This window comes from Melanerpes formicivorus, unplaced genomic scaffold (assembly GCF_026170545.1).
Source record: "Melanerpes formicivorus ecotype bairdi unplaced genomic scaffold, bMelFor1.0.p_v2 SCAF_58, whole genome shotgun sequence".
NCBI classification, from domain to species: Eukaryota; Metazoa; Chordata; class Aves; order Piciformes; family Picidae; genus Melanerpes; species Melanerpes formicivorus.
In genome coordinates, this window is record NW_027142410.1 from 6630 (window position 1) to 17355 (window position 10726).

Below are 10726 nucleotides of genomic sequence, written 5' to 3' on the forward strand. Positions count from 1 at the left end.
AAGCACAGGCTGAGCCCCTGAGCTCTAAACATTCACTGAGCCCCAGGAAATGCCTGCATGTGCTGGCTGCTGCCACCTCCTCGTTGCCCCGGGCCTGCTCATTGGAGGCTGCCTGGCAAAAGCACCTGCCCCCACTTTCCTCGGCGTTCTTTGAATACCCAGGTTGGAAACCTAAGAGGTAGCGTACTAATTGGAAAGCATGTTCCAGCGGGCGTGGCTGGAGGCTGGGCGCCGCCGCCGCTTTCTCTGCTCCCCGCCCCTCCTTTGCGCGGCCCCTAATCACGTGACGATCGCTGGGCGAGTCTGGGTGCTGCTGGGTTCGCCCTGGGATCGCTGGGCGAGTCTGGGTGCTGCCGGGTTCACCCTGGGATCGCTGGGCGAGTCTGAGGGCATTGGGGTCAGCCTGCAAGAGCTGGGAGAGACAGGAGAACAGCTCGTGAACTGGGAGTAGACTGCTCCCGACCGCGGCAAATCGACACCCACCCCCCCCCCCCCCCCGCCGCTGGTGTTTCTCGGCCCCCCCCCTCGCTGCCGCCCACCCTCAAACCCATAGCAGAGTCCTGCAGCAGGCACAGAGCAACTCCAGAGAGCAGCAGAGTCCACACTGAGCTGATGCGGAGCGGAGAAAGCAGAGGGGACGAGGATTACGCTGGCTAGGTCGGAGCCGACGGGGCGAGGGCGGCGCCATCTTGGGAAGGGCAGGCGCTGTCACGGGGAGGGCGACGCCATCTTGGAAAGGGCAGGCGCTGTCACGGGGAGATCGACGCCATCTTGGGAAGGGCAGGCGCTGTCACGGGTAGGGCGGCGCCATCTTGGGAAGGGCAGGCGCTGTCACGGGGAGGACGGTGCCGTCTTGGTGCCCTCACTTCCGTCTACATGCCCCCAGCCCTCCTTTCTCACCCTCTAAGGCCCTTGAGGTGCTCGCAGCTCGCCTTGAGATGCCGGGGGAGATGTGGCTGGGGGACCCTGGGACTGCAGGACACCCAATACCGGGGTGAGACCACCCCAATCCTGCGGGACCCCAAACCCTGGAACCCCCCCGAGACCTCTAACACAGCACCACCACTCCCCGCCCCCTCAGCTGCTTCAGGACCCTCCAGAGACCCCCCCGGAGACCCTCCAGAGGCCGCCAGACACCTCTCGATGCCCACAAAGCCCCTCTAGACGCCCCAGAATACCTCTCTGCGCCTCCCTGCAGAGGCCACTCACACCCTTGGCAGCAGGCGACAGCAAGCAGTACCTGGCCGTGCCCACAAGGTGGGAGCAGTGAGCAGAAGAGTCAGCGGCGCTAGGGACACCGAGACTCCAGCAGTGCCACACAGCAACCCACACGCTGTGGGGACCTGACACAGAGACCCCGAAACCACACTGAGGCACAGACCCCCCCACTCCTCCGTGACCCTCCAGACATGACCCAGGAGCCCCTCCAGAGGTCCCCAGACACCTCTAGATGCTCCCAGAACCCTTCACATGCCCCCAAATTCCCCTTTCATACCCCCAAGCCCACTTCAGATGACAGCAGACCCTCCTTAACAGGCCCCCAGCGCTCAGCAGGTCCGGTGCTGCTGTGCCTCGGGAGCAGATCAGCTGGTCTCCCTGCAGAGCTTTTTCCAGTCAATGAAAAAACAGCACACCACACACACACACGAAAGACAATCCACTGTTTTAATTGAGAGACAGTTGCTATTTCTGCTTCAAACCACACCCCACACCCCCCCGTGGCTCTGCTCAGGATGTGCTTTTCTCCTCTAGAAGCCTTTCTACAGAACAGAGGGGGGTCACGTCAAGGCCTTTCTGCACACAAATCACTGCCCTTCTGCAATCTCTCAATAAGCAGCACCGCTGTTCCTCTGCTGGAACACCTCACACTCACTCTTACACTTTCCCGGGGCTTTCCCTCCCCTCCAAGAACGTCCTGGCATTTCAAACATTTGGCATTTCAGGTCTGCAAGCAGCCTTTGTGGGAGGCTGCCCTCACCCCTCCCTCACTGCTCCTCTGCTGTATCCTCGCCCACCCCGCTGTGGCATCACAGAAGGAAAGACAGCCGAGCGGCTACGCTCCTGTTCTTTTTATCACCCCGAGCCGGGGACAGCCTTCTGGGCAAGGTTTGCAGCTTCAGCACACAGCTGAGCTTTGCTCTCACCCATTAAACCCTTTGGTGGTTTCAGCTTCCCGAGGATGTGTCGGCACAAGTCCTTGTCGGGGCACCGCAAACAGGGAGAGACAAAGCTCCGAGATCCAGGAAGAGGACGGCTGAGCAGACACCCCTAAAGAGAGAAACTTCATCAGCTGAACCTCACACTTCTCCCAGCTTTGCAACAGCAAAGAACTTTGTGAACAACACAGTGGTGCTCCTAAGGAGGTCACCAGCTTGCAAGTTACAGGAGAAATAAAAACCTTTTTATTACAGAAGCACTGGCAAAAATTTACGGACAGGAACAGCAGACGAGCAAATTCTGCGATTGAGCTAACGACAGACATCAGGCCTAGGATCTGGCTACCCTGACAAAGGATGCCAACAGGACAGAGTGAGGCCTCAGCAGCACTCCCAAAAAGCCCCACAGAGAGCCACAGGCTCTGGCCCGTGCCCCACCTACGGGCCGGCCCTCCTGGCAGCAGCGCAACACCACCTCTTCAGGAGCCCAGGGACTGACCTCAGCCCCCTAAGGGCCAGGCAAGGTTGGTTCCTGTTAGCTGCCTAAAGCAGCCTCCCCAGCCCTGCTTACAGGGACCTTGGGCTGCTGCTGGGGACAGAAGGGGGATGGAGGGCTCCACAACTCGTCACACAGGCCCCGAGCACAGGGCTGTTAAGCTGACAGGGTGCCAAGGGAACAGGCTGCCATGAAGGCACAGACCCAGGCCCTGAACTACAGGGTGGGTCACCTTGCCGCAGCAACACGACCCAGCGGCTTCGCTGCGTCCGACGAATAAAAGGAGGAAGTTCCACAGGAACAGAAGGGAAAACCTTTTCACTGTGTGTGCCAGAGCCCTGGAGCAGGCTGCCCAGAGAGTTAGTGGAGTCTCTGGAGACATTCAAAACCCGCCCCAGGTGATCCTGCACTGGCACAGGGGTTGGACCGGATGCTATTTTGGGGTCCCTTCCAACCCCTAACACTCAGTGATTCTGTGATTAGCTATGCTGGTGACAGAGTCTCACTGAGTGCTCTTTAAAATGTTTTTCTTTTCTTTCAGCCTAGGAGTTTCATATTTAAATAGACCTTCTGCTCTGTCTTCCCCCTTCCTTCTTCCATCTTGCGTCTAAACACTAGGAGAGCTTGATGAGCTCTATCCTGGGCGTCCCAACGTAACACATCTCAACTGCATACATGGATTTTGTAATCTTTTGCCCCATTGCTCGCACAGGGTGGATTAAGTTCATTACTTAGAGCTTGTCAGGACAGCTGTTGAAGTGTCCTGTGCAATGCAGAAGGAGTTGAATCCCATAGGAAACCACATTACTGTGCTTTGTCAGCCTGGTTATGGTCAGAAACCTCCTTCATTTTTTTTTCTCTTGAACAGATATATCACATGAGTCCCCAGAATTAATTTGCCTCTTCTCATAATTATTTCTTTAAAACTGTCTTAGAAGTGTCTCTGTCCTTCCCTCTCTCTAGATACTGGCCTCCTGAGCCCACGGCAGACTTGCACAGAGCTACTGCGAGCACCACTCTGCACGGCCTCTGGGGGGCTTTCAAGCACAGGCACCCCAGGAGAATCCAAACCTAACCTTGCAGCTGGCCTTAGAGCTCCTCTTTGGAAAAGTGTCGCTGCCAGGGCCCACAAACCAACGTCCTCTGTCGGCAAACCGGATGTAAGGGCTGAAAAGTGTCAACGGAAACCGTAATCGGATGGCCCAGGAAGATCCTGCCGGTCTGAACACACCAGACCTGGAATGCACAAAGAAACTCTGTTAACAACTGCCTGTGTGTCTGCTCATAGCTTGAGGAGTAACAGAGCAGAACCAATTCCCAAAAGGTTTTCACTGCGTTCCCAGGGCAAGTAGAGGCTTGCTCTGGCTGTAGTTAATACCTAGAAATTCCTATCAAAATCTTTGCAGCACAACAAGAAAAAAACCAAACCAACCAAACCACAAACTGCTTTATATTATTAAGTAGGAACTCGAAAGCTTACAGGAACTGTGGGGATTTTTTTATGACAAATTATTCCTTTTCTTTTTTTCAGTGAGCAATTGGGTTTCCAACAGCTCCACATTCTGACACCAAAGCACCCCGCTCCGTGTCAGGGCTTGTGGCTGAGGCCGAATACAAATCTGCAACTGGTCCTCAGGCAAAGCAGTTAAGCTCCCTGAAAAAAAAGGAAAGAAAGCAAGAGTGAGTCAACCATAAAAACAAGACCTAACCAAACCCCCAAAGCCATTTTGTCAGGAAGTCGCCTCCACTATCACCCGCCACATGCTGAAATTCCCTTCCCCTGGGGCTCCTGCTTGGCCCACAGCTGGGGAACATAAAGCAAGGCACAGCCCTGTGGGTACCTGCTGCCCTGGAGCCACCAAAACCGGAGCACCCAGTCACTACCAATCCCACAGCAGACCCAAGATACAACAGGGACTCCATAGAGACTCCAAAACCTCACTGAGAACCCCCCAACTCCTTCAGGACCCCCACAGATTCTCCAACTTAGATGCCCACAAAACCCCTTTGGTTGCACCCAAACCCCCCATCTGAAACACCCAGCTCCACTTTAGGTACCCCCAGATGCTTCCAATGTCCCCAGACCCGCTGGTGGACCAGCCCAGAACCCCCTGACACTATCCCAGACCCTTTCAGGGGGCTCCACACCCCTTCTAGATGCCCACAAAACCCCTTCACACGCCAAAAGAAACCTTTACCTGCCTCCAAACCCCACGTGGGGGCCACTTAGCAGCGGGTGGCAGCAACCAAGTCTGTTGCTCTCACCAATTAAACCCTTTGGTGCTCTCAGCTCTCTGACCCTGTGTCAGTGCAAGTCCTTGTCGGCCGGCACCTTCGTCCTGATCCAGGCGGAGAGAGAACTGCCAGGAACACAGCTTCGCCGCTCCGCTTGCGGCACGCCTGCTGCCGAGGGCAGCCTCGTCCGCAGCCTGCCCGAGAGGAACACGGCCCCCGGGGCCGGGGGACACACAAAAGCCTTCCACAAAGGAAACAAGGGAAGTCTCTTGGCCACTCTTCACGTGCCGAGTGCGATTGTCATGCGGAACACACCGCGGCATCTGGAACGAGTTTAAGTCCAGGTCTGTGGCAGCACAGAGGTTCCTGGAATATCCCGGTACATCGATCCACAGGAGGTTGTCTTTCGGTCCCCAGTCTGATGCTTGGCAGCACAGCCATCACACCATTTCTCTCGAGTGCTTTGAACTGACAATTCATGCAGGAGAATAAAACCAAACAGGAGTAAGCAGCTTGGAAAAGAACTTTGATCATCACCAGGCCCAGCAAGAGGACACAGTCTCAGGCTGCACCAGGGGAGGTTTAGGCTAGAGGTTAGGAAGAGGTTCTGCACAGAGAGAGTGATGGCCCATTGGAATGGGCTGCCCAGGGTGGTGGTGGAGTCACCATCTTTGGAGGTGTTCAGGAGGAGACTGGATAGGGTGCCTGGTTGCTTGGTTTAGTTGATTAGGTGGTGTTGGATGATAGGTTGGACACGATGATCTTGAAGGTCTCTTCCAACTCGGTCTGGTCTATTCTATTCTATTCCGTTCCATTCCATACCATTCCATTCCAACACCATCTAATCAACTAAACCACGGCACTGAGTGCCTCATCCAGTCTCTTTCTAAACACTTCCAGTGATGGTGACTCCCTGGGCACCACCTCCCTGAGCAGCACATTCCAAAGGCCAATCTCTCTTTCAACCTGCTCTATTCTATTCTATGAAGACCTTCTTCCTAACATCCAGCCTAAACCTCCCCTGGCACAGCTTGAGACTGTGTCCTCTTGTTCTGGTGCTGCTTGCCTGGGAGAAGAGACCAACCCCCACCTGGCTACAACCAGAACTGAGGGGACTGCAATCCTTGCAGCTTCAACTTTCCTTCTCTGCTACTTCTTTTTTCAGATGGATTGTTTTTCAAAGGGACTGCTGGACAGCAGAACAGGATGGATGGCTGGGCCCCAAGAGCGGTGGGGAACAGAGTTAAACCCAGCCGGTGGCCGGCCGGGCACAAGTGGTGTTCCCCAGGACACCCCTTGTGAGAGAGTGAGTCCAGAGAAGGGCCACAAAGCTGGTGAGGGGTCTGGATAACAAGCCTTACGAGGAGTGGCTGAAGGAACTGGGACTGTTTAATCTGCAGAAGAGGAAGCTGAGGGAATTATGGCGTGGTCTGGCTTCAGCTCTCAACTAGTTCCACGTTGAGCAAGGACAGCTAGTACTCACAGAAGGCACTGGCTGCTTGGGTTCAAGGTTCCTGCAGAGCTCAGGCTATCTCTCTTCATTAGTGAGGTCGTCCTGTCACCTAGGCAGAGAGAAGAAAATGCAGCTATGAAATTAGACCACTGGAATCGTGAGACTCGTTCTGTGTGCGACTCCAGGAGAATCCAAACCTAACCTTGGAGCTGCCCTGAAGAGCTCCTCATAGCTTGAGGAGTACCAGAGCAGGAACAATTCCCAAAAGGTTTTCACTGCATTCCTAGGGCACTTGAAGGATTGCCCTGGCTGTAGTTAATACCTAGAAATTCCTATCAAAATCTTTGCAGCACAGCAAGGAAATTGAGGGATGGGAAGGCAATATGTACTTACACGTTAGGCAAGAATTGGCTTTGCAAACTAATCTCTCTAACTGTTGGATATGCACTGAACTTCCTCGAGGCCAAATGAGGACCCCTTTATTTGGGGAAGCCTCAATGAATTGGACTTGGGGGGCATCAGACTGGGTGACTACATCTGAGAGTACCTTCCACAAGTGTCAGCATGGGAAAGATAGCTCAGAAAGCCTGGGTCCAAAGTTTGCCTTAAGAAAATATAGTATAGGAATATACTGTTGGCTGTGAGAAAGGGGGGAACTGATGAACAGAAAAGTCTCATTAACAGAACCACAGAGTTGATAAGAATTTTCCGCTTGTTAGCTGAAATGCTGGGACGCAGGGAGGGGGAGAGGGGTTGGCAGACAGCCTTTGGATAGAGAAGGAATAACAGGATTTGTCAGTGATTCACTTCTGTTAGTCTTGGACAAGATGCTCTTTTGGATAAGACAAAGGACACCTGCATGATATGTGCACTTCTGCTCTTTTAGAGAGATAAGCTTTGTATAGATAGGCAGCATCTGGACCTCTGTCATTATAGACAGATAACTTTTTGTATAAAAGTTTGCCCAAACCTCTCTGAAGACACACAGCTCTTTTGAAATGATCCTACCTGTGTCAGGCGCCAGAATAGAAGCACGATACAAGAGACTTACTGAGTCTCTTGTGTGTCTTTCTCTAAGTCATTATCAACGCTGTTTGCAGCACAAACCCAAACCCAAACCCACCCCGAGACACCCCCAGCTCCCACGGGAGCCTGCAGAGACCTCCCAAAGGGTCCGTCGGAGGTGCCCAGCTGCCTCCCCACGACCCTTGACCCTTTCCGATGGCCCCACGAGAACTTTACGTATCCCCAGACCCTTTTAGGTGTCCCCAAGACCTCCTCCGTCACCCCCAAAAGCCCTGCCGATGGCCCCAGACCACCTTCAGACGCCGGAAGGAACACACCTGGGAGTCCCGGGCCGGCAGCGACACCGGGACCGGACCCGCTGCGGCGCAGGCGCCGTATCCATAGCGACCACCGGGACGCTGCCCCCCTGGCGCGAGCAGAGCCGGGCTAGGGCGCAGGCGCCGGATCCATAGCGACGCTCGAGTCAAGCTCTCCGCCCTCCGCTCTTCCCCTAAGAATTTTCGAGCATTCAGCGCAGTTAGGCTGCAGAAATTAGCTCACCCAGGGCGGCACACGCCGCGGCACGGCTGCACTGCCGGCCATTACACACCGGGTTGAGCACTGAGCTCCCACGGGGCGGTATACGCCGCGGCACGGCTGCACTGCCGGCCATTACACACCGGGTGGCAGCATTGAGCTCCCCCGGGGCGGCACACGCCGCGGCACGGCTGCACTGCCGGCCATTACACACAGGGTGGCAGCATTGAGCTCCCACGGGGCCTCTGGGTACGGTTGAGGCAGCAGCCGCCACCCCCGCAGAGCCCCGCCGGCCAAGCCCGGACACGCCCCCCTCCCCCCCCCAAAAGCCCCGCGCTGCCCCGCCGGTGGCCACCCCCCCAAGCCCCGCGCAGCTCCAGCGGCTGCTATAGAGAAACCCCCCAAAGCAGCAGAGACTGGCACTGACCTGGGACACAGCAGAAGAGCTCCAACCTCTACCAGCCACAACCCTGCACCGAGCCACTTTAAGCATCTGGCGCCATGTTGTTGAGGGCGGTGCCACGCTGGGGGGGGCGGTGCCACGCTGGGGGGGGCGGTGCCACGCTGGGGGGGGCGGTGCCACGCTGGGGGGGCGGTGCCACGCTGGGGGGGGGCGGTGCCACGCTGGGGGGGGCGGTGCCACGCTGGGGGGGGCGGTGCCACGCTGGGGGGGCGGTGCCACGCTGGGGGGGGCGGTGCCACGCTGGGGGGGCGGTGCCACGCTGGGGGGGCGGTGCCACGCTGGGGGGGGCGGTGCCACGCTGGGGGGGCGGTGCCACGCTGGGGGGGCGGTGCCACGCTGGGGGGGGCGGTGCCACGCTGGGGGGGGGGCGGTGCCTGCGTTGTGACCTCACGCTCAGCGTTCCATGGGTTTTATTCCCCTCCAAGACAACACGTTGAGTTCTGAGCAGCTGAGGAGCCCTGGGGAACACCTGTACAGAAACGTTCCTCCAAGAGCTGTCAGAAAAACGTTCGTTCCGCCAGCACTGCCGGCCGTTACACACCGGATGGCAACATTGAGCTCCCCCGGGGCGGCACACGCCGCGGCACGGCTGCACTGCCGGCCGTTACACACAGGGTGGCAGCATTGAGCTCCCACGGGGCGGCACACGCCGCGGCACGGCTGCACTGCCGGCCGTTACACACCGGGTGGCAGCACTGAGCACCTCCCTGGGCGTGGGCAGCAGCCGGGCCCCCACCTGGCTTTTATTTTCCAATGCTAAAAGCCTTTTAGAAGCAGAGAGGGCAGACAGGGGTCGTTTCCAAAGCTTTCTTACGCACCAGTCACTCCAAGCCCTCCCTCTCCAGCTGCAAACCAGAGGTTTGCCTCCGCCTCGCCTCACCCCAGTACTTACACTTTTAAAGATAGTGTGGTCCCCTCGGAGAATTTTCAGCACTTTAGGGGGGGGCCCCCAGCCCTCGCTCACCTGCTCCTCTGCTGCAGCAGCCCCCTGCCCCACGTGGCAGAACCAGCCCACCCACAATCCCCCCACTCCCTTTGAGTCGCCCCCAAAAAGGCACAAAATAAAGCAAACTGCCCAGCCAGCACCTCCTGCCTTTCACAGCAAGGACTGAACATTGCAGCTTTGGCCAAGACCATCAGCCCAAAGGAAGGCCTGGGCCCTGAGGAACTAAATGCAAGTGAACTATCTGACACCACCACAGTCCTGTGAATGTTGCAAAGCAGTAGTGCATGCGGTATAATAATTCGAAAGTTAAGGGCTGCTCAAGCTTTACACAAAGTATCCTATTCAGTTTTGGGTTCCACTTAACACAAAGTAAAAGTATAAAAGGTCAGAGGGAAAGCCAACTCTACCTCTGAACTACAGCAAGAAATACTGGAATCAAGGGGCCCTTTCTTCTGCTACTAATAGATGAAGAGAACATGAAAACTGATGGGCTAAACCAACAGGGCAAGATTAGAATAACTAGTAGAGAGAACGGAAGATACAAAGCTTCAACTGCATCTGTTTAGCAACGACTCCTACCAGATAACTTCCATGCCATAACTTTGCTGATTTCAAACAAGCCAGCTGGTGAAGCGTCTCGCTCACAGGCGGCCGACGAGGAGACGTGCAGAAGGCAGAGGCGAGGGAACAAGTCCTGAGCTTTGCTGCAGGCTGTCCTGCGGCTTCCCCTACCGACTCTTTCCCGTACACCACCGCAGAAGGAGTTGGGTGAATTTTGTCTCAAACCGGCTCCTAAGACAACCTCCGCTTTTTCCCTGGGTGCCTACGTGGGTGTTGCTTCATCTTTCCCTCACGCTCGGTACGGCATTCGGGTGCAGAGCAAGGCTCTGGACAGCCAAACCGAACTCCTGTGCTGAAGAAAAGGAAGCGGAAGCACAGGCTGAGCCCCTGAGCTCTAAACATTCACTGAGCCCCAGGAAATGCCTGCATGTGCTGGCTGCTGCCACCTCCTCGTTGCCCCGGGCCTGCTCATTGGAGGCTGCCTGGCAAAAGCACCTGCCCCCACTTTCCTCGGCGTTCTTTGAATACCCAGGTTGGAAACCTAAGAGGTAGCGTACTAATTGGAAAGCATGTTCCAGCGGGCGTGGCTGGAGGCTGGGCGCCGCCGCCGCTTTCTCTGCTCCCCGCCCCTCCTTTGCGCGGCCCCTAATCACGTGACGATCGCTGGGCGAGTCTGGGTGCTGCTGGGTTCGCCCTGGGATCGCTGGGCGAGTCTGGGTGCTGCCGGGTTCACCCTGGGATCGCTGGGCGAGTCTGAGGGCATTGGGGTCAGCCTGCAAGAGCTGGGAGAGACAGGAGAACAGCTCGTGAACTGGGAGTAGACTGCTCCCGACCGCGGCAAATCGACACCCACCCCCCCCCCCCCCGCCGCTGG

The 10726-nt window shown here is 56.6% G+C and overlaps 1 long non-coding RNA gene across 2 annotated transcripts; it reads right to left on the bottom strand.

The window, feature by feature from the left end:
- Positions 1-3746: 3746 nt before the first annotated feature.
- Positions 3747-8372, bottom strand: LOC137452710 (uncharacterized). Of its 2 annotated transcripts, none has more exons than XR_010990150.1 (5): positions 8310-8372; positions 6371-6449; positions 4851-5355; positions 4133-4306; positions 3747-3888 (listed from the first exon to the last, which is right to left on the bottom strand). It is a non-coding gene; the product is annotated as an uncharacterized lncRNA (long non-coding RNA). The 2 variants fall into 2 exon arrangements; XR_010990151.1 differs by lacking the exon at positions 8310-8372 and adding an exon at positions 6543-6568.
- Positions 8373-10726: the final 2354 nt, after the last annotated feature.